This window comes from Martes martes (assembly GCF_963455335.1).
Source record: "Martes martes genome assembly, chromosome: 13".
NCBI lineage: Eukaryota > Metazoa > Chordata > Mammalia > Carnivora > Mustelidae > Martes > Martes martes.
Genome location: NC_137901.1, coordinates 43,911,581 through 43,933,611, shown reverse-complemented (window position 1 = coordinate 43,933,611; position 22,031 = coordinate 43,911,581).

Below are 22,031 nucleotides of genomic sequence, written 5' to 3'. Positions count from 1 at the left end.
ATAGTGGATATACGCGGTCATTAAAAATAGTGACAAAGTTATGTATGTGATATGAAGATGTCAAAGGTATATTTTGAAGTAGAAAAAAGCTTCAGAACAGTCTCTTTAGCATTCTGTTGCCCTTTTTTTTATGCTTTATGTCTCTGTATAGGTATCTATTTGCATATACAGCAACAACTTCTAGAAGATTTTTACCAATTTGAGAATCGGTGATTACTGATTTGGGGAGAAGAGTGGAAAGAATACGAGAAACTTGTTTTCTCCTTTGACCCTTCCTCATGTTAAAGCTGACACCCCAAAACTGTCTCCTCCCAAGCCTGTTTTCTTTCCATTACACCATATTACCCTCTGAAGATGCTGTGGAAAGCCCAGCGGGTGAAAATTACTATGATCTGTCACCTGGCCCGAGATAGTCTGATGGATTGCACCCTAACAAGGTAGTCCTGTTTGGTCAAGAGTTCTACTGACTCACTTCTGCTTGCCCTTCCTTGCCATTCGTGCCAGTCATTTGCCTATTTTGACTCAGATCCATTTTCCCTTCTCTGCTTTCAGGCACAGAGGTCTGCCTGGCAAGCGGTATTTCCCAGGAGGCGCTGTCCACTGGCTGCAGTTAGGTTTGGCCAGTGGGAGACTGGCAGGAGGCTGGAAGGAACAAGGAGGATGGAGGAGGTCAGAGTACTTCTCCCCTGTCTCTGCTTTGAGTGGCACCTTCAGTGGGCGGCAGCTGCTTCCCCTCTGGCCACGTTCCCGGGGTTCCTGCTCTCTGGTTCCCTAGACAGAAGGGTGCCAGCAGCAACCTGTTCCTGCTCACCTGTTGCCCGCCTCACCTTCTCTGTTTAGATTTTCAGCTCTCTCTCTTTTAGTACTATTTTAACTAGTCCCTCGGATCAAGTCCTCTCCTGAGTTACACAGCACGGTTCATGTATTCTCACGAGACCCTGGCTGATACACAATTTACATGAAAGGTATGTGCCGTGAATTCGACGGCTCGATCAACTGAATGTAAATGGAAAGGAAGTGGAACGCGAATCCTGCTGGAGTTAGAGAAGGAGGAAGAAACTGACAGTTCAGACTTGCTGTATGCCAAGAATTTCCCTGCTCTTTAGAAAAGAAGTAATCTGTACTCTCTTTCTTTGCAGTTTTATCATTCCAAATCACAGTAAAGAAATGGAGACTCAGACAGATTCATTAATTGCTTTGTAAATGGCAGAGCTGGGATTTAGCTCAGGGTCTTTCTGACTCTAGAGCCCCAAGTTATTTCCAAGACGTATACAAAGTTGTTTTCTGTATCTCCCCTTTCCCCTAGTGTTCTATTTTGCAGAGTCCACCATCCCCTGGCCTCCTTTCAGCACAGTGTCCTATACTTCAACATTTACCTTCTGTTCTGCCATGAAAACCCCCTGCTATCCTGCTGTGTCACTTTTCTTCCACACGTTGCTTTCTGCTCATCTGATAAACAAATCTGAGCAGAGCTATTATTTGATGATAATTGCTACTCTGCCAGAAGAAAAAAAAAATGGGTTTGAAATGTTAACTCAAGCCTGCAAGAGTTTCCTAAAACCATTTACTTGCTTCTCTTTTCCTCACTCAAAATGTGCTGGTTGCTAGATCCACAGCACCGAACAAGACAGATTGCAGCCTGGTAGGGAAGAGAGTCATCAAACAATTTTATTGAGTTCTATGTAGGAGAAATGTTCTGTGCAAGCATATGAGAGGAAATTGTACTGTAGAGTTCAGAAATACTTCCCTAAGGAAATGAAATTTGTGTTGACCATAAAGGAGGCACTAGATAAGTAAAGGCAGAGTAAGTGGGAAAGAGAGAAAAATTATATGACAGCATATATATCAGTCCCCGGGGCAAAAAAAAAGGAGAATGGCCCATCAGAGAAAATTTTTTTTAAAGACCAATAATGTTGGAGTATAGAGAGAAGAGCAAACCGAGGCAGGAAAGATAGGAAGCAGCCTGATCATGCAGAACCTCAAAGGACATATTCCAGATTATGGACTGTGTCTTTTCTATCCAAAAAGGAATAGAAAACCCCTGGAAGGTATTTAGCAAGGAAGAGGGACAAATCTTGTTTTCTAAAATGAATTCTTCAGCTATCTTACACAGAATGAACTGGGAAAAGCTGATAATGGGTGCAGCCAAACCATTTAAGCGGCTTTTTGAGTGTTCTTCCTGAGAGACGATGGTGGCTGGAACTGTGGCTGCTGGAGGGGATACAATGGATAGACTGAGAAAGATTTAGGAGGCAGCACCAATAGGAATTTTTGGCACTGTCCACTGGCTATAAAAATCAAGGAGGAATCAAGAATAACTCCTAGTCCGGGGTTACCTATTGGAATGGGGGGAGGGGAAGAAAGAGTAGGCTTAGCATGGGGAAACCCAGAGCTGGATTGTTTTGGATATGTTGAATCTGTGAGTCTTTGACAAATCAAAGTGGAAATGCAGACTGAGCATTTACCTCTACCCTTTTCCAGCCATCAAGACTGGAGATAGAAACATGAGGTTGTTGGTCCTTGGGTGATAATGGGAGCTATGGGGAGTAGATATGATTGTCCAAGCAGAGAGAAAAGAGTAAGAAGAGAGCCTAGGAGTGAATTCCAAAGAATAGGAAAATCTCTGGCCTCAGAGAGTAGACTACAAAAAGAAACAACCGTAAGTAAGTTCACCTTGATATTTTAGTTCCATTAGGATGGATGGAACTCAGAGCCGCTGTTCAATTTTAATACTGGGAAGGGGCAGGTTTAAGAGGAGGGATTCCATTGGACAATGTGGACCATTTCAGACACATAGACCTTATGCACACACAAGTACGCGCTTGCACAAGCACATATCCCATTCTGAACTGCTGGGATGGCACACTCACATTGCTCTTTTTCTTTGGCTTTAGTCCCCAGACTGAAAAGATGTTGCAGAAGTGTCTAAGCAAACACAAAAGACATGTTTAATCTTACCTTTAAGGTTGCTGGTGATGGCCTAGATAGACTGTCAGGGTTTTGCTAACTTCAATCTTAACCAACTATCAATTTTAGGATTCTGCAGTAAATGTAAACAGTAGATAAATTCTCATCCCACTCCTTATTTGCTGCCACCTGTGGGAGTAATTTTATTACCTCCTTACTTATGAGTCTTTTTGAATTGCCACTTGCTCCTTCTGTAGGAACGAAAAAGCTGATTGAAGAAAACAAATTGTCAGGGGTCCTTCTTGTTACCTGTCTATCAACACATTAGATCTAAATTCTTTTCTTTTTCTTTCTTCATTCCTTCCTTCCCTTCTCCTTCCTTCCTTCCTTCCTTCCTTCCTTCCTTCCTTCCTTCCTTCCTTCCTTTCTTCCTTCTTCTCTACTTCAGGGCTGTAGGCTGACCTACTAAAGCTGTTCACCAATGGTGGAATGGACAGTGGTGTCCCCAAGACACTGAAGGTCTGCCCAAGTCACTGACAGCTCCGACCCATCAATGTCAAAACTTTTCACTTTTTTTTTTTAATAGCAACCATTCTTTTAGGTTAAAACTACTAAATCAGTATCTTTAGCCTGAAACTTTCTCCTGTTTCAAAGCCCATATTTCCAAAGGTTTGATGGACATGCCTTCCTTCCAGCACCTCAAACACACAAAGCCTCCAACAGTACTTATCATATCCGCCCCATCAAACAGCTTCCTGCTGCTAACTGCCTTGCTTCTGTTAATGGACTACACCTTGAGCTGTCATCTGGCTTAAAATCTGGGCTTTTAAATTTACTTCTCTTCACATTTCATAATCGGTTGCCAAGTCTGAAAGATGGATCCTTTCCAACACTTACCCACCTCTCCTTTTCTTTCCCTTTTCATGCCATCATCTCATTGCAGGGAGAGGAACACTGTCTCTTCCACTCTTTTCACTGTCCCTGTCCTGACCTTCTGACGTTACAACTAAAGAATTGCCTAATGTAAGACTTCAGTGAATTCTATTCCCTAAAAACACAGTTGTTTGCCTGACATTGTTTTCTGTAAACAGCCTCAATCTACTTGCCTTGGTTTCCTTGGTCTCTCATATCTCTCTGGCCAAAGAGATCACTTTTGGCTCTCTCAAATGCCTTTCTTTGGGCTTCTGTTAATTCGTTCTTTTCCCAAAACATTCGATTTTTTCCCTTCCTAATATGACCATTGACACAAATTTCAAGTTATCTTGTCCATGAAATTACCCTTTTTCACTCCCCTAAATTATTTTTTTTCTCTTCTGTACTCTATAAGACTCAGTTTGTAAGACCATTATAGCCCATTCATTCATTTATATATCTTATTTTCCGTAGGAGACTAGAGAAATTGTGGGAGCAAGGGCTAGACCTTCTCTATATTTCATCATTGACAGGGAATAGTATTTTGTTAAAGATTTTGTTTTAAGTAATTTCCATACCCAACGTGGGACTCAAACTCACAACCCCAAGATCAAGAGCTGCATGCTCTACCTACGGAGTCAGCCAGGTGCCCTGGGAATAGTACTTTCTTTTATTGTATTAGTTTGTAGTAGATGTGTGTTTTAGAATACCCTCAATAATACTGCTTTAGATAAGATAAAATTTACTTTTCTTTCCTCTAAACAGCCTGGTGATATAGCTAAGTTCTGCTGCAAAGAGTCTTCAAAGATCCAGGTTCTTTCTATGTTGTTGATCTGCCATGCATGACTCTGATCTTGAGCACCATGACGGTTTCTGCACTCCAGAGGAAGCAGAAGGATGGGCTGAAGAATTAATGAGCTAAGGGTACACTTGTTCTGCCTTTTAGAGAAGCCTCCTGAAAACTGCTATAAGTCACATTCTCTTCTATTTTGTTCTATTCTCTTCTATTTTGTTGGCCTATTTTGAGTCACATGGCCACATCTACATGAAAGGCTGAAAAATGTGATATCTATCTATCTATCTATCTATCTATCTATCTATCTATCTATCATAACTGATGGCTAATTCATAGCTAAAAAAGTTATTACTATGGGAAAAAAGGAGCATGAAAGTAAAAGCATAATTTGGGTGATAATCACATGTCACTGGAGGTTCACCGATTGTAACAAATTTGCCACTGTGATACGGGATGACTATTGTGGGGTAGTTTGGGTGGGAGTGGAGACAGGGTTGACATGGGAACCTTCTTACTCTCTACTCAGTTGTGCTGTGAATCTAAAACTACTCTAAAAAAAATAAAGTATATTCAAAAAAGTTATGGCATAGATAGAAGTCCCTTCCTTATTTCTCTAGAATAGATTGAAACAAGTATTGTGGAATAAATGAATGAATGACAATAGCAGGTGAAAGATAGCATTTGAAGGTTGAAATCATTTTCCAAGGGAGTTATATTTAGAAGCTTTTTTTTTTCCTACTTAGTGAACTTCATGCTTAATAATCCTACTATCCTTGGGACGCCTGGGTGGCTCAGTTGGTTGAGCAGCTGCCTTCGGCTCAGGTCATGATCCCAGCGTCCTGGGATCGAGTCCCACATCGGGCTCCTTGCTCCGCAGGGAGCCTGCTTCTCCCTCTGCCTCTGCCTGCCACTCTGTCTGCCTGTGCTCGCTCGCGCTCTCTCTCTAACAAATAAATAATAAAAAATTAAAAAAAAAAAATAATCCTACTATCCTTAATATAATATTCTGTTTTCTGGGTTAGTGATTATAGTCTTATTAACTTTAGAAAAAAAATCTTCCAAAATCAGTTTTTAATCAAGTATAGCTTTACTGGATTTATATCTAAATTATTTCTTTTAAAAGAGAGAAGGGTTTTTTCTATATTATATTTTTAAAACTTGACAATTATGATTATATTTGCATAAACTTCTAAAATAGCTACTTCAGCTACTTTACTATAACTTAAATTCTTTTAGAATATGCACCTACAACTCTAGTAAAGGATCCGTGTATTTCCAAAGAGGTCTCTTTAATTGTATATTCTCCACATGTTTCTGTTGTCAAGTGAACATTAGAAGGTAGTTAACCTTTTAATATTGGCCAATTTCTTTAGTTTCCACATGGATTTGAAACTTTAGCATATTTATTTTCCTTTTCTCTCATTCTGCCCCACCTCTTCCGATGTCCTGAGAAGATGGCTGGGTGAATGCCTGAGGAAACTAATGTGTTCACTTATTTGGAAAAAAAAAAATAACACCCATTGATTACCTGAGGTCTTATTCTGTTAAGCTACCCTACTGAAAGACTAGTTACTCATCTAACCAGGAGAAGGGAGATGAAGCTGGACAAAACTAGAACCTGTCAGAGTTGGAATTTTCTGGATATTGATCAGAGCTAAGTCTTGATAATGGCTGATGGAAAGATTGTCATCCGGATTGCTGGTGTTTCTTTGAAAAGAAACCAGAAAGGAGGCAAACTTCTTGTTTTTCCATGGGAGACACTCACTGTAAGACATCCTTTCAGCCTTTTCTATTAACCAGGCTTCCATCACTGGGGTTCACTCTTCCATCTGTGAATCCAGCTGGCCCCAAGAGAAGGCTTTGTACTTTGTGGGGACCTGGAATTGCTCTAAAGAGACATCAGACGCTGACCACAGGATTAAATTAAATAGATTTTCAATGACCCAGTTTTGAGCGGGATTGTCATTTTGATCTTTCACTGACAGGAAGGAGTTTTGAGGCCCCTCCCTGAAATAGGTGTCCCAAAGTTAAGGAAAGACTTTGGATTTGCTTTGTACCCTCTGCCCCTCTGCAATACTTTATGATTTAACTCTCTGAAAAGAGAGTTTTCTTCAACAGTCTCTTTAGATTCCCTTGATCTTGAGTTCTTTTTCTTCTTAAATGTACTATTGATTAATTGATGTACTTGTTCTTTTGTACTCTTTGAGGAGAGTTATTATGAATCCATTGTTAAACTCCTAAATGGGTCGAATCAATTTTCCAATTGCCTGAGAATAAATATCAAATTCTCGTCTTCCAGGAGCCATAAGCAAATAAACCTCTCCCTACTAATGAAATAAATTCTCTTTTAAGTGTTATTGCTCGTAGGAGGGAAAAGTTCTGTTATATGTCACATCAAATGAAATGTTCTGGCTATCTCTTCGAACCTACTTAAAATATGATTTCACAGGTGCCTGTCAAATTTCACTGACCTAAATTGTCTTCTCTTGAAAGCTGAAAAATAATGATAAGCAATGAACATCTTTATTTTTTATGTCATTAATTTCCTTAATACATATTTTTGGAGCATCTACTATGTAATGGGGGATACAAAGAAAGAAGGGGTACAGTTCTTTTCTTAACAATGTTTTTAAATTCTAGTTGAATAAATCCAGGAGATTATGGAGAGTGCCTTGCAAGGGTCAAGCACTGGGGGGATAATGCGGAGAAAGATTCAGTTGTGTCAGTAGGAAAGTACAAAGGAAGAGAACAAGGTGAAAACTTGGTCTGAATACAGGACCAGTGAAAGCCTCAGAAAAGCAGACAGGAAGTTAAATCCATTGGGTCTAATTTTAGATCTGGTTCAGGCATTAGGATAAGAAAGTACAATACAGTGGACAAAGTTAATAAAAACAAGATGAGGGGTGCCTGGGTGGCTCAGTGGGTTAAAGCCTCTGCCTTTGGCTCAGGTCACGATACCAGGGTCCTGGGATCCAGCCCCACATCGGGCTCTCTGCTCAGTGGGGAACCTGCTTCCTCCTCTCTCTCTGCCTGTTTTTCTGCCTACTTGAGATCTTCCTCTGTCAAATAAATAAATAAAATCTTAAAAAAAAAAAAAAAAAACAAGATGACAGGGGTGCCTGCCTGGCTTATCTGGTAAAGCACGTGATTCTTGGTCTAGGGATTGTGAGTTCGAGCACCTCACTGGATGTGGAGCCTACAAAAAATAAAATAAAAATTTTTAAAAATCTATAAAAAATGAAAAAAAAAAGGAACACGATGACAACAAATGGGAAACGATGGCATGGAAAATGAGATAGGGACTGATGAGGCACAGGAAACTTCTTAGGAGTTAAATATCATCATCAGAGATGTTACAAGGGTCTATATGTCGTTAAGTAATAGTAGCTAACATGTGTTCACTGTTCCAGGCAGTTTTTAATCTATGCCTTAACCTTAAGCTATCAAGGTATTAGTTAATTCAGTCATCCTGGTATCTATTCCATGAGTTTGCTATCATTATCCCTATGTCATGGATGAGACAGAACTTAGCATAAGTTTTCAGAGTGAAGTTATGAGTCCCTGCAGCTTGGCTGCAGATCCTCTGTTTCCAACCATGAAAGGTACTGCCTAGATATGAAAAAAGAGGTGCTGGGAGCAGGTCCCCAGGAACATGGATGGGAGGGATGGAAGGAACACTGTGAACTGGGAAGGAGCAAAGGCTTCTTGGGAGACTGGCTCTAGAGAGAGAGCATTTTCATAAGTGGAGAGATGGAGCTTGTGGAGACCAGGCAACACAGAGGCAAGAACAGAGTCCAGGTTAGAAAGTTCCATGTTGTGTTGGCAAGGGATATTTGGGGCAGAATATTTGAAAAGGGAAACTGAGGTATAAGGTTGGAACCAGAAGACAGAATACTCTGAATGGGAAGTTCTCCAAGGGAGAGAATGTAAAGAGGTAAAAATGCAAGACCAAGAACCCAGCCTGGGGCAATATCAGTAATTAAAGCCTGGGAGGAAGGAAAGAAGGTTATTCCACTGACATGAGCACGTGACAGTGAGAGTCTGACAAGAATGGTGGTGGTACATATGGAAAGGAATATGCTTGCTGAATGGATGCATGGATTCAAAAGCTGACAGTGTAACAAAAACCAGCACGGTAAGTGAACCAGCGCAGTGTAGTGGTCAAGAGTGTGGACTCCAGAACCAGACTGCCTAGATTCAAAAGTGGGCCCTGCCTCAGATCTCTCCTTGACTAGTCTCATCATCTGTATGATAGAGGATGCTACCGGGAGCACTGGGTTGTCCTGAACTTTAAATGAGCTTCCATCCTACACTGTGTGGAAGAGTACATACTATATACTAAGCTTTATATTGATATTTGTTACAAATTTCAAGAAAAATATCAAGTCACTCTGGGCAAATAACTTTGATCTCTTTCATTAACAAATTAATTGAGAGGCATCATTCAAATATCTGTCTAGATACTCCTATTAAAAGCCTTGCATTTCACTTGATAAACGCTAGATGTACTGAATATGTACCATAAATACTCCTTGCTTTTGATGTGGGGAGGAAGGGAGGAATGGTATGACCATAAGCTCTATGATGATCACTACTCTGTTTGCCTATGATGATCACTACTCTGTTTGCCTATCTTGTGCCTAGAATGGTCTTGAAAGGAACATGTTTTAGACTGAACAGGCACATGAACAAGGAATCAGAAGAATGAATGGGAAATTTTAGAATGTGAAATGAATCGTGCAATCAAACCCAAAATATTATCCATAGACAAACACCCCACCCCCACCATCATCCACCACTATTATAACACCCTTCCCCTCCTTCGCTATTTAAGAAGGCAGCTGGGCTTTGTCTCTGCCCTGGTATCCTTCTCCATGACAACGTGCTGCACTTTTAAGGACAGGGGCTGTGTCATATGGAGTTTTGCCATTCATGCCAAGTGAGATATCCATCCATGTTGAGCACTCAGTATTGAGTACATAAATGAAGAACACTGGTCAGAAAGAATTCTTGCCATCTAGAATTCCAAATAGGAATGTACAATTCAACATACATACTCTAGCAGGGTTCCATTTAATTAGGCAACAGGATAAGAGAAACAAGCTAATAAATGATCAGATGGTGAAGTGCGATTAGAACCTACATAGCTGGGTCTGTGTTTTTGTGCATGCGTGTGTGTGGGTGCATGTTTAGAAAGCAGAAGCAATTCTTGGAATGCTAAATTTAAGCTGAACAATGAGTGGAAGGTACAGTTCTGTTCCTAAACATCAGGAAATGACATATAATGTAAAAACAAAAGCAAAAGCAAAACCCAAATCTAGACTTTGTTTCCTTAAAGAAAGGTCAACTTGAATCATACAGAAAAGAGCATAAAAATTCAAAAACCAGTTTTGATGTTGCATGGGAGTTTTGGGTAGCTTTTCAGCAAAGTTGTTAGAGGTATTTCTCATTATGTCTCTAGCTGTGGAAATTTTCAGGGAAATAAACAATCATTGGCCTGCCCTTCAAACACCCAGTCCGTGGTGCCTTGAGACAGAGTAGGTTTATCTTTTGCAGCCTTAAATCACGTAAGGTGACACCTCAAGTGACTTGATGTATGAGACTAGAACTATAATAGGGTAAGGTCCCAAAAGATAGTAGACTAGCATGGTACCCCTTTTCCAAGTCCACTAACTTGTCATTTTTAAGGGTTTACTTCTTAAGGTCATTCTGCACAAGCAATTGTTGTACCCACTGGAGGAAATCATTAGTATCAAGTTCCCAGGGTACTGTATGTTCATAACATAGACTATATTCTTTATGAATGTTAGCTTTTATCATGCTGTGTCTTACCTGCCTAGATACATCATAAATTACATGATGTCATCTTGATCCCAATATTTTTCCCTTGTACCTATTATCTACATGGTAGCCATAGTATTCTTAAATATGTATCTATATCTATATCTATATCTATAGATATATTGCTATAACAAAATATCATGGACTGGTGGCCTAAACAACAGATAGTTATTTCTCACAGTTCTAGATGCTGGGAAGTCCAAGATCATCAAGGTGTTAGAAGATTCAGTCTCTGGTGAGACCCTGCTTCCTGGCTTGTAGATAGTTGACTTCTTGCCATGTCCTCGCATAGCCTTTCCTTGGTGCATGCTGGTGGAGAGAGATTGGCAATAAGCCCAGAGCTCATGATCTAATCTAAACTTATTTACATTCCCAAAGCACCTCTAAAATACCATCAAACTAGGGGCCAACGTTTCAACATACGAATTTGGGGGGAACACAAACATTGAGCGTATAACAACCTGCAAGAGCTCATTCCAGTCATTCACTTGGACCTGGTGTTCTCCTCTCCTGCCACATGGATTCTCTTTCTGTTCCTTCAATACACCAAGGTTATTCCTACCTCTGGGACTTTGCACTTGCCAGGACCTCATTTTTCCCATGTCTTCATGTGCTTTCTCATTCAGCTCTTATGTCAAGCATCACCTCCTTGAGAGGTAGTCCCTGGATATCTTGGTAGAAATATGTTTCCTTATCCCTCTGCCATCATTACCACATTATCTCACCTTGTTTTTCCTTCTTTGTACTTTGACTATCCAAAATTGTCTTTGTTATTATTGTTATACAGATACTGTGTATTGTAGTAGTGTATGTCCTGCATAGGAAAGACATCTTACCTAGACTGTTTATTGCTTTAGCTCTAGAATCTAGAACCCAGTATATGTGTTTGCACAGACACACACACATATATATATATATATATTATGCATTAACATACATGCATACACATATATATCATGCATTAGCCTATATATATAATGTTTCAGTACCCATCATAGTACCTAACATCCTTGATGCTTAATAATGTTTGCTGATGGAGGCAACTTTAAGAAGAATGAAAGTGACTACATGGTTGTATGACTTAACATTTGGCAAAATCATGCAATATATGTTTTTGAATTTAAATTTAATCTAGCATTCTCTCTCTTCACCTTCAACACGGTTCTTCCCTCTGCTAGAATCACATTTTGTCCACCACCGTCAACCAAAGACCAAGTGCTAAGTCATCTCCAGTATAGCTTAGCTTACAAACTATACCAAGATTTTGATGGATCAGGGGAACAGAATTTCTAACAGTGGTGTAACAGGAATGATTGATGAATGGAGAATACTTTGGTTGGGTGTGGAGTGGCTTCTTGTTTCCGTAATTATTATTCCACAAAGGTAGTGGGACCAAGAGCTGAGATCTTCTTCCTGGACTACAGCAAGAGAGAAGATACGAAGACTTGGCCATCAAAGCGAAGTGACAAGCCTTGCAGCACAAGTCTTGCTACATTTGTCTGCTGGGCTCCTCGCATTTCAGCATCTGACCTAAGTTATGGAAAATCTTAGAACTGACTCATTAATAAAAAGGAGCCTTATTTATGTCTTTTTTCATTGTGTGATGGGACTTCACCTCTGTCTCCCATGTCACCTACTAGTTCTTAATGAGTGGACTAAGCCAATATGCCACAACTTTTTGGCATTCATATCTGCTTATGAATAATAAAAATGCAATTCAAGCATATGCCTTCTCATTCTGTGATCCTCTCATTCTCTGCTCTTGCTCTTAATGCAGTGTTAATGTCAAATCTGTTTGCTTTAATTATGTTAAGAGGTTATGTTGGAAGGTTATCCATTTTGTCTTTAACAGCACGAAATAGCACTTATATTATCATTGTCACTTTCTGCACATAAACAAGAACTTGATTAACAGTAGCTAACCATGAGAAAATAAATGTTCTCTCAAATGCAGACATTTTTAGTGGATAAGCACTAGGTGTCACTAGTATACTCTCAACTACAATTATCTCTATCTTCAGAGGAATCAATTGTGAGTGAGGCAGGCTGATGAAGAAATACAGCCATTCTGAGAAATAGTGGGAAGTTATTCCTTTAGCAAATAATATGTATTTGTTTATAACCTGGCAAATGTCTTTAAATATTTTAAGGGGTTATAGTAAAAACAGTAACTAAGTAACTTTGAGAGATGTGGGAGACCATCATTATACATACCAGAAACATACCAGAAAATGATGTGTGAATCTAATATTTATAAACTGAATTATGCTTTCCCACTGATTACTTTTAAAATTTTGGATGTGTAATCCTACCTCTTCTTCCCAATATTCACAGTTTATCCTCTTTTTAGAATAAAAATGATTTTGGAGGTAGTAGAAATGCTCTATATTCTTAAATAGGTGCTGATTCTGTGGAAGTATAAACATGAAAAAAATTATGGAACTGATCACTTAGGATTTGACATTTCACTGTATAAAAATTAAACTCCCATAAAACACTAGTAAAACTCATAATTATTCATCTTAATGTTGCTTCCAATAGGTTTTCACTTTGGTAAGCAGATATTCTGTGCTTAAGTAATCATTCTACATAACATTTGCGAGGACTTAGACAAATGAATATTGAATCCACATGGTCTTTGAATGTCTTAAAATATGCCTCAGAGTTAATTTTCACATCTTGGGACTACTCTGTACTCAGGAAGGACAGAATTTTTAATATTTAAGCCACCATATTGGTGGTTTTCACATTGGTATGGAGCCATTTTGTTGACTGCAGTCACTGACCCTTTCAGTGTGAGGAGGCATGACGGATGCGAGCAGGTATCCTGTTGACTCAGCAACAGTCGTGTTAAATTGTGTCCATTCCTTTTTCTTTCAGCAGAAATATCAGTATGCTCGAAAACTACTGCTTACATTCAATTATGTATGTGAAATTCTCTTAAAGCTTGGGTATGAATGCAATCCACTGAGTAATTTTGCCTTAACGTTGTCTACCCACTTAATTATATGAGCCCTAGCTTTTGGAATTTTTAAAATAGAATGGGTAATTAGCCACTTTATTAAATATTTGAAACTAGACTTGAAAGTTTGGATAAAACTCTTTTAAGGAAATTCTTTATGTGTGCTTAAAACAACTACAACCATAACACATAATATACTCAATATTTCTATGCTTTACTTTGTTCTTTTTAACCAAACCATTTACCTCTCATTATCCAAAATGACATGTCTCTTTCCTGATTTTCAGTTTCCTTGTCTGGGAGAAGGAAAAAGATTGGGGTTCTTAGCCTCCTATTGCCAACCCGCAGATGAGACCTTCATTGATCTTTGAGGGCGACTGTAAGGTTTTCATCTTGCCTATTGACTTAAATTCCAGCTCACTAATCCTCAGACTCTAGGTCCCTGCACATTTTCTTTCACTTTAAACTTCTCCCAACTGGTTCTATACTTCTAAATATGCTTGGAACCTCAGTTTAGACGGTCTCCATTCCTCTTAGCCTTGGCTCTCTAGACTTCTTATATTGTATCTGTAATCTACAAGTTCTGTGTACTGGTGTCTTGATTCTCATCTGAAACTTGGTTCCCAACTACTTTGGAGTGAGCACCACCAAAGTACAGAACTGTATATGCTCCTCCTTCACTCTGTTTTTAGAACCCAGAATAACTACGCCTGTAAGGAAACAATTCAGGGGCAAATGTATGTGCTAGGTACAAAACCTAAGAATGGAGCATACCAATATAGGTTTAAACACAGGTCCTGATCTTAGAGACCTTACGGCATTCTGGAGGTTGTCTATTCATAAACAAATCTTTTTAATATTATAATGAAGGCCTCCAATACACTAATCTTATCAATTCCAATAGAAGAGATAGAAGATAATATATTTGCTGCAATCATCTAAAAAATAAGCAATCTTCTTTTGTGAGGCAAAGGATTGAGAAAGTAGTTACACAACCAGGATGGTTAATTCCCATATAAGCATTCCTATTAGAGTGGACAAGAGGTCACACAAAATTGGGGATAATAAACACAAACACAAGTGAATACACACACACACTCACACACACACACACGTGCGCGTGCGCACACACACACTGACAGGGAAGACAGAAGTTGGTGGCACCCGCCAAACGTATTGAAACCACTTGGGTGGACAGGGCTGGGAAAGATAAGCTTCTGTTTCTGTTTCTCGGGCCTGATGACTTTTGAGTAGTATTTCCAATCCTGTTCTGTTCAGTAATGTATGATAGGAGAGAAAAATGTTCAAGAGTACTTCTTTTCTTCCTTCTGCATTTTTTTTCCCTTAGAGAATTGCATTTTCTACAGGATTCCCATTGGTAGTCCACAGTAAAGACACAAAATAAAGAGAAAAATGTAGAAGAACAGCTTACAGGAATGATGAACAAGATGTCCTGTAGAGTTAGGGGTCATTGTTGTCTGGTATGGCTACAGATGGAGGCCCCATTTGTGGGTTTAGGAAGGCTGCGGCCATCACTCAGGGCGCTCTGTCAGCTCCAGGCCTGGCGCGGACCCCTGACGCCGCTGCAGAGCCGTGCGCCACACGTTATTGTGTCTCAAGGGCAGACCCAGGCAGGAGAGAGAAGCGTCTGGAGTTGGCAATATGAAAGATAAGTTTGCACTTGATGACACAGACCAAGAAATGATAGTTTAATATCAATCATCACAGACAATTGCAAAAGAACTGGATGTTCATACACAGAAGATATATTACCCATTATGAGGCAAATCTGTCACAAACAGTACCCCAACACTTACTGACTGAAAACTGAATAAGCATCCTATCTCCAAGAGCAAATAAGTTCAAATAGATGTGTTTGTCAGGATGAAATTGAATTGACCTTCAAGTGCCTTGTACTTCTGGGGTAACAACAATAGAATAGCCTCCTTTAGGGCTTCATTATCATAAGTAGGAGGGAAACTTTTGCTATTGTCATGAAGTGCTCGTAGTCTTCGACCTTATTTCATCATTGACACACGTATTTATCTTTTTGTTTGTTTTTGCTGTTTGCAACACATATGCATCTTGCATTGTAGAATCTGAGCTCTGAACAGAACCCCAGAGATTATCCCTCCAGGGGTCCCAAACCTGGCTCCTAGGAGAGTCACCACCAGGGAGGGTGGAGTTTTCAAAATACAGACCGCCTTGTTTTATTCCTGAAGGTCCTTGGTAGGGATGTTAGTTTCCCCAGGCTGCCATACCCAAGTACCACAGACTGAGGGGCTTACAAGGACAGAAGTTTATTGTCTCACAGCCGTGGAAGCAAGATCTGAAGCCAAGGGGTCAGCAGGGCCCTGCCCCGACTGAATCCTGTCGGGGTGTCCTTCCAGGACTCCTCCTGTGTTTGGAGGATGCCCGCCGTCTCTGGTGATCCCTGGCTTGCAGGAGTATCACTCCACTCTTGCCTCAAGCATGGCCCTTTCCCCTACGTGTGTGTGACTCTGGGCTCTTTTTATAAGGACACCCATTACATTGGATTGGGCCCTACCTTACATCAGTATGACATCATCTTACATTAGCAATGAACCTATTTTCAAATGGGGCCACATTGTCAGCCACTTTAACATACCTTTGAGGAAGGACACAATTCAACACATAGCACAGGTATTGGAGTGGGATTGAGACTCATTCAGGTGATTTGGCCATAGCCACCTTTGAGACACAGTGGCCCACCAAACCAAGTCTCTTCTTTTACAGGAGAACAAACCCAGGGCTAGATATACCAGGAAATCTTTCCGTGACAGAGTCAGAACATGCATAAATCATTCACATACTTATGCAACTGTCACCCTCCAGGTTCCCACTTTGAATCACTTTTGATAACAATGATGCTTCCTTGAACTTGGATTAGGATCCCTTGATATTTGTCAACTTTAATGAAAAAAACTCTATGGCTTTTTAATTTTTTATTTCTACTTTGAATCCTACTACATAATACTTAACCTAAGAGTCTTATGTCTTAAAAAATTCCAGTAGCCAGGGGTGCCTGGGTGGCTCAGTGTGTTAAGCCTCTGCCTTCGGCTCAAGTCATGATCTCAGGGTCCTTGGATGGAGCCCCGCATCGGGCTTTCTGCTCGGCGGGGAAGCTTCTTCCCCCTCTGTCTCTGCCTGCCTCTCTGTCTACTTGTGATTTCTCTCTCTCTGTCAAATAAATAAAAATCTTTAAAAAAAAAAAATTCCAGTAGCCATCTTATTCAGGTATTCGAGTGAGGCTGCTATGAGGGTCAAGTAGATTTGCAATGGGAAAAAAAAAAAAGTATACAAATGCATAGACATATGTATTTTGTCTAAAACAGTAAAACATTTTTTGAGACTAGATGGATTCCTTTCCAGATGTGGATACTACTTGAGGCAACACAAATGGTGGCCTACAGGTCACTGATTTCAATAAAATAGATCTTAGGCATGTAGAGTGTCTGTATGTATGCTTCTTGCTCCATCGGAATTACACATGACCACTGTCAGGTAAAGAAGCACAGATTTTAGAAGAATGTCACGATACTCAGGACAGAAGAACCACTAGAATTAAGAATTAATAAGGAAATCATGACAACTGCCCCCAACAATGCTAGGATCCCAGTGGCGTCTGTAAGAGAAAAGGAAGCCAAGATTGAGATGTGTTAAGTAATGTATGATCAAGGATATTGATTCAGAACCTAATCTCACATCCTGTTTATTCTCTGCTCCATTCTTGCCAATAAACTAAAAAAAAATTAAGAATTTGACTACTCTTCTTAGTATAACAATAAAGATGTTGAATAGACAGGATTTTCAATTGCAGAAACTTAAGCAGGGACAATGTACTCTCTGAGGACAAATATTTACAACCAGCCTGCAAAATTATCGGGACTGAAGGGCACTGATTTACATGTACATACTAATGGTTCTGAATACATTTAATGAAGAGAAATGGCCCTGCAAAAACCAGGCAATTTGCACACAAGAAAACTTGAAATTTGTGACATGTAAATTGAAAGTTACCATCTTTCCTGATCACGAAGTTATCTCAAATTTGTTTTTTGAATGCTGAGAAATTAGACTGTGCTATGACCAATTTGTTTATAGAATGGGATGACATGCAAAACATAATAAAAATATGGATCAAGTCACTTTCGAAATATCAGTGGTTGGCCTTCAGACAATAATATGGAGATCATTTTGAAGTAGAGAAACAAAATTAATATTTTGAGAGACATTTTCAACTTCAGACAGAATTGAGAGTAAATGTGGGGGAAAAAAAAGATAGATAAATAATGAACAGCACCAAGCAGAGGAGGGAGTTTTATGTAGAGTAGATCACGGATGAAGGAGAAGAGAGAAGAGGAAGTGTGCCTGAGGGTCGGGTAGTGGTCTCAGCTCAAGGTCTGTGGACCACAAGGACCAACATCAGAATCCCCTGCCACGTTTGGTAAACTGAACACTTCTCAACCCTATCCTAAACTTACTGAATCAGAATATTGGTGATCTGTATGTTTTATCAAGTGCCTGCCCCCATCCCTCACTGCCATTCCCTGGATGATTCTTAAACACCCTGAAGTTTGAGAGATAGCGTCTTAGATTTTATAAAACATAAAGAGAGGTTCAGAGGTGACAGCTATAAGGAATATAAAGAAGCTGTATGGGCTGGGACTGAATGAGAAATTAGAGTGTATCATTGGAAAGGGTTCTATGAACTTCTTTAAAGAAAAGAGAAAAGAGAAAGAGCAAGTTCACGGACGGACACTCGATTCCAGGAAAGGAAAATAAAATCGATGATTTAGAGGCGGGTGGTCACAGTTCAGTAAAGAAGGTGGTAGGATCAAGCTTGTAAAGAATGGCAGTGCCTCGTGATGTGCCCTTACCACTGAATTCCACATAACTTCGGAATACTGCTTGGGAAAACTTCTGGTGCGTAGCTCTGAAAGGCACATGGAGGCACATCTATTTAGATGAACAAGTCAACATAGGAAGAGAACAGTTTCTCAGCTAGTGAACGGTGATGCTTTCCGTCCTACGTGTGACCGCTGTTGTTTACCAGTGTTCAAACTCCTGTGAAGGCTTTCAGTGACTTTTGCCCTGTAATTGGAGCATTCACTACTTTAAAATTTAAAAGATCGCCTTCTACCGTAGAATAATAGAATTGAGATCCTCATTAAACAGTGTTGCTAGGACTAAGGCTTAAAGTCAGGCTTGAAATAATGCTTGAAAATCCGTCACTTTGAAACAGAATTTAAATGCAATAAGTTGTCACCAAGAAGTCCCCAAATCCACTACCATGGGTTCCGTGAATTTAACAGAAAGAATATTATGACTCTCTACCAGAGGCATTGCTGAGCAGAGATAGAGGAAGGGAATAGTTCCTACAACAGTTAAACTATATTAGTTCCCAGATGCTGCCTCAAGTTTACATTTATTCACATGGGAAACTTTTTATTACATAAGACTTAAATATTAAACTACAGAAGTCTTCAGGAACTCAGCATGTGGACGGCAGGCAACTCTCCAAGGTTGCTGGGTCATGAAATATCTGATTGGCAGGTGCAGACAATTCTTTGAGAAGGAGGACACACTGTGGGGCTTCGTGGTCATATAAAGCCCGTTCAATTCCACCTCTGAGTGAGAGAGAGATAATTGAAATTTTAAAAATGGCATGTCACGTTTGGAGAGATGTTCATAGCAGCTGTGTGGAGGAGTTCAGAGCAAAAGGCAGGACGACTTGTTAGGGGACTATATTTGTGATTAGGTCAAAGAAGATCAGGACATGACTGGGTCAGGGATGACAGTTTTGGGGAAGAAAACATAACTTGAGAAGTATTGAGTCAGCCAACAAATATTAAGTGAACATCTACTATGGGCCAGCCTCTGCCTTAGGAGGTAAAATTCACAGCACTTGGAGTTTGATTGGATGTAGTAGTTGCCAAAGAGAGTAGCTAACAATCCACTAGGATAACAGGAGAAAAGGGGAAATTTCTTCTAAGAAGTTCTGCAAAGGCTATGTAGATCAGGGGGTGTTTGACTTTGACCTGTAAGAAGAGGCACTGAAGGCAAGTTGGCAAGAAGCCAACTGAAGTTGGCTGAGCACAAGACCTGGATGTAGGACATAGGGTTCAGTTTATAGAACATGAAGCCAGCAGGTCTAATTGAAGCATTGGGGTCTTACTGACTGTAATGGAAGATTAAGCTGAATGTTTATATAAGGCATATATCAGGAACACTTTTGAGGGACAAGATAAAACCTTTGGATTTTATTCTGAATGCACTGAATGGTTACTGCAACATTTCCTAACAAATTCTAGATCACACTTACTGGGAAAATTTAAGGTTAAGATGAGAGTCATGTGCTGTAGTTTGAGTCCATCCTTAGTATATGGAGATATTCAGTTTAAAAACAAATTTCAGGGGTGTCTGGGTGGCTCAGTGGGTTAAGCCTCTGCCTTTGGCTCAGGTCATGATCTCAGGGTTCTGGGATCGAGCCCTGCATCGGGCTCTCTCCTCAGTGGGGAGCCTGCTTGCCCCTCTCTTTCTGCCTGCCTCTCTGCCTGCTTGTGATCTCTCTCTGTCAAGTAAATAAATAAAATCTTTTAAAAAAATTTCATCTTATATCAGTTATTCAATGATGGTTCTTTTGCATATTTAGTGTTTCTGGTAGACTGAGTACCCTTTTTATAACTTACACAGTATTATTATCTGGAGCATGAATTTTATGATGTCCCAACACCTGCCCATTTTCTTCTTTGCTAAAGACTTTGTATGGATATGACAGATTAAATTATAATATAGTTTGATAGAAATCTACTTTTACTTGTTCTGAACCACTACATTATGTTATTTTCTCTCTCATTGCAAATGTGTTTTCCGTATCAAGTGCTAGTTTACATTTCAAAGAAATCATTTGCATTAAATCAAATATTACATTATTCTTCCTCTTCCAAAAATATAAAGCAGGTATTTAATCAAAAAGAAGACATTGCCAATTTCAGATCTTTCCTGCCGTTTAATTTGCAGCTTATACCTTCCTACTAGGAGCTCATTCAGTTTAATTCTAATATAACTAATAATTTAAAAACATTTTTAAGACTAAGATTGAAAAAAACTCTGATTTATCTATTTCTGTTCAATTTCTGCCAAATAGTGTTTGAATTAGTCTCCTACACATTGTAGTGGGCTAGGCCTTTAAGCAAAAGGATAAATTATCTTTTTCTAAAATCTGATTCAGAACTTATTGCTTTTAGAAAACCTTCAAGGATTGATTTTTGGTTACATCTTTTTTGTTTTCCTTGGAGCTACCTCAGAACATAGTCATGTGATGCGTTTCCAAATCATACCTGCTAGTTAGCAGCATAGGATCATTGAAAATCTGAGACTAACTCTTCCCACAAACACAGGGTGCAAGCACACAGAGAATTCGATCACTAATAACTCCAAGGGATAATAGCTAAAATAAACATATGGTAACTTACTAGATTGTAAGTTCCTTCTGGGTAAAAATATCCTGTCAATTATATTGAGTCCATTATAGAACCTAAAGAGAAAACATTTTATGGACTTTTCATGTACTCCACCGAGTTCAAGGCAATCCTGAGCTGGACGATCAGAAAAGGCTTTAGTGGAGATGTAAGGGAGGAGAGATACTCTGGTTACCAGGGAGCAAAGCCTTTGTAACCCTATCTGAGAGAGAAAGGGAGCTCATGAGTTTGGCCAGGATAGCAGCTCAGTATGAATGAGCTCAGGTCCTGATTGCAACTTGGAACCCTCCCCAACCCCAACTCCCAGGGCTGAGTTTTCACTACTCCTGATGGTGGCAAAAGTTCTCAGTTGTTTATTAAACAGCACGGGATCCTGGAGCGGCAGACTGGCCGAAAGCATGAACAGGTAGGCAGACATCGTGGGGAGGGCAGGCTGCCAGGACACCCATGTTCGCTACTCACCTTTGAGCTCCTTACATACACGGATGGAACTAGATGGGTTATTTTGCTAGTTCTGTTCGTGACATCTGGCTCTTTTTCTAGGTGTATCAGATGAACATTCTCTTTAGCCAAGCATTCACAGGTCAATAACTACATAGCCTTATTGATCACTCTGAACTTTTCTATAAACATGTGATAAAAAAAAAAAATCCCTGCTATATGTGTTTTCTTTGGTATTCCCTGCACAAAATGTCAATAGTCTGTGATCTATACAGACAAAGAGTTTGTATTTTTCCCTTTGTTAATCTTTTCATAAGATATTGATCCTCCTGTGATCCACATTGGCAAGGTAATATTGGATGGTGATGGAAAACTAAGAAAGTACAATAGTAATGCAGCTGCAAAATGAATGTATAGCTGTCCACAGAAGCCAAGATTCCTATATTCTGACCACACTTGACTTGAACTCGTACCCATAGTTATTAGATCCACATTTCTATCGACCGCCACTGCAGTGGCCATTGTGATATTTTCAAGCTGAGAAAATGCCCTCACTTAAGGTAACACACAAAAGTGTCAGTAGTCACAGTGGAGTGTTAACAATGGTAAGACCACAATGGTCCTCCCTGGGAGGGATCAGCCTGCAGACAGAATCACTAGCGGTGAG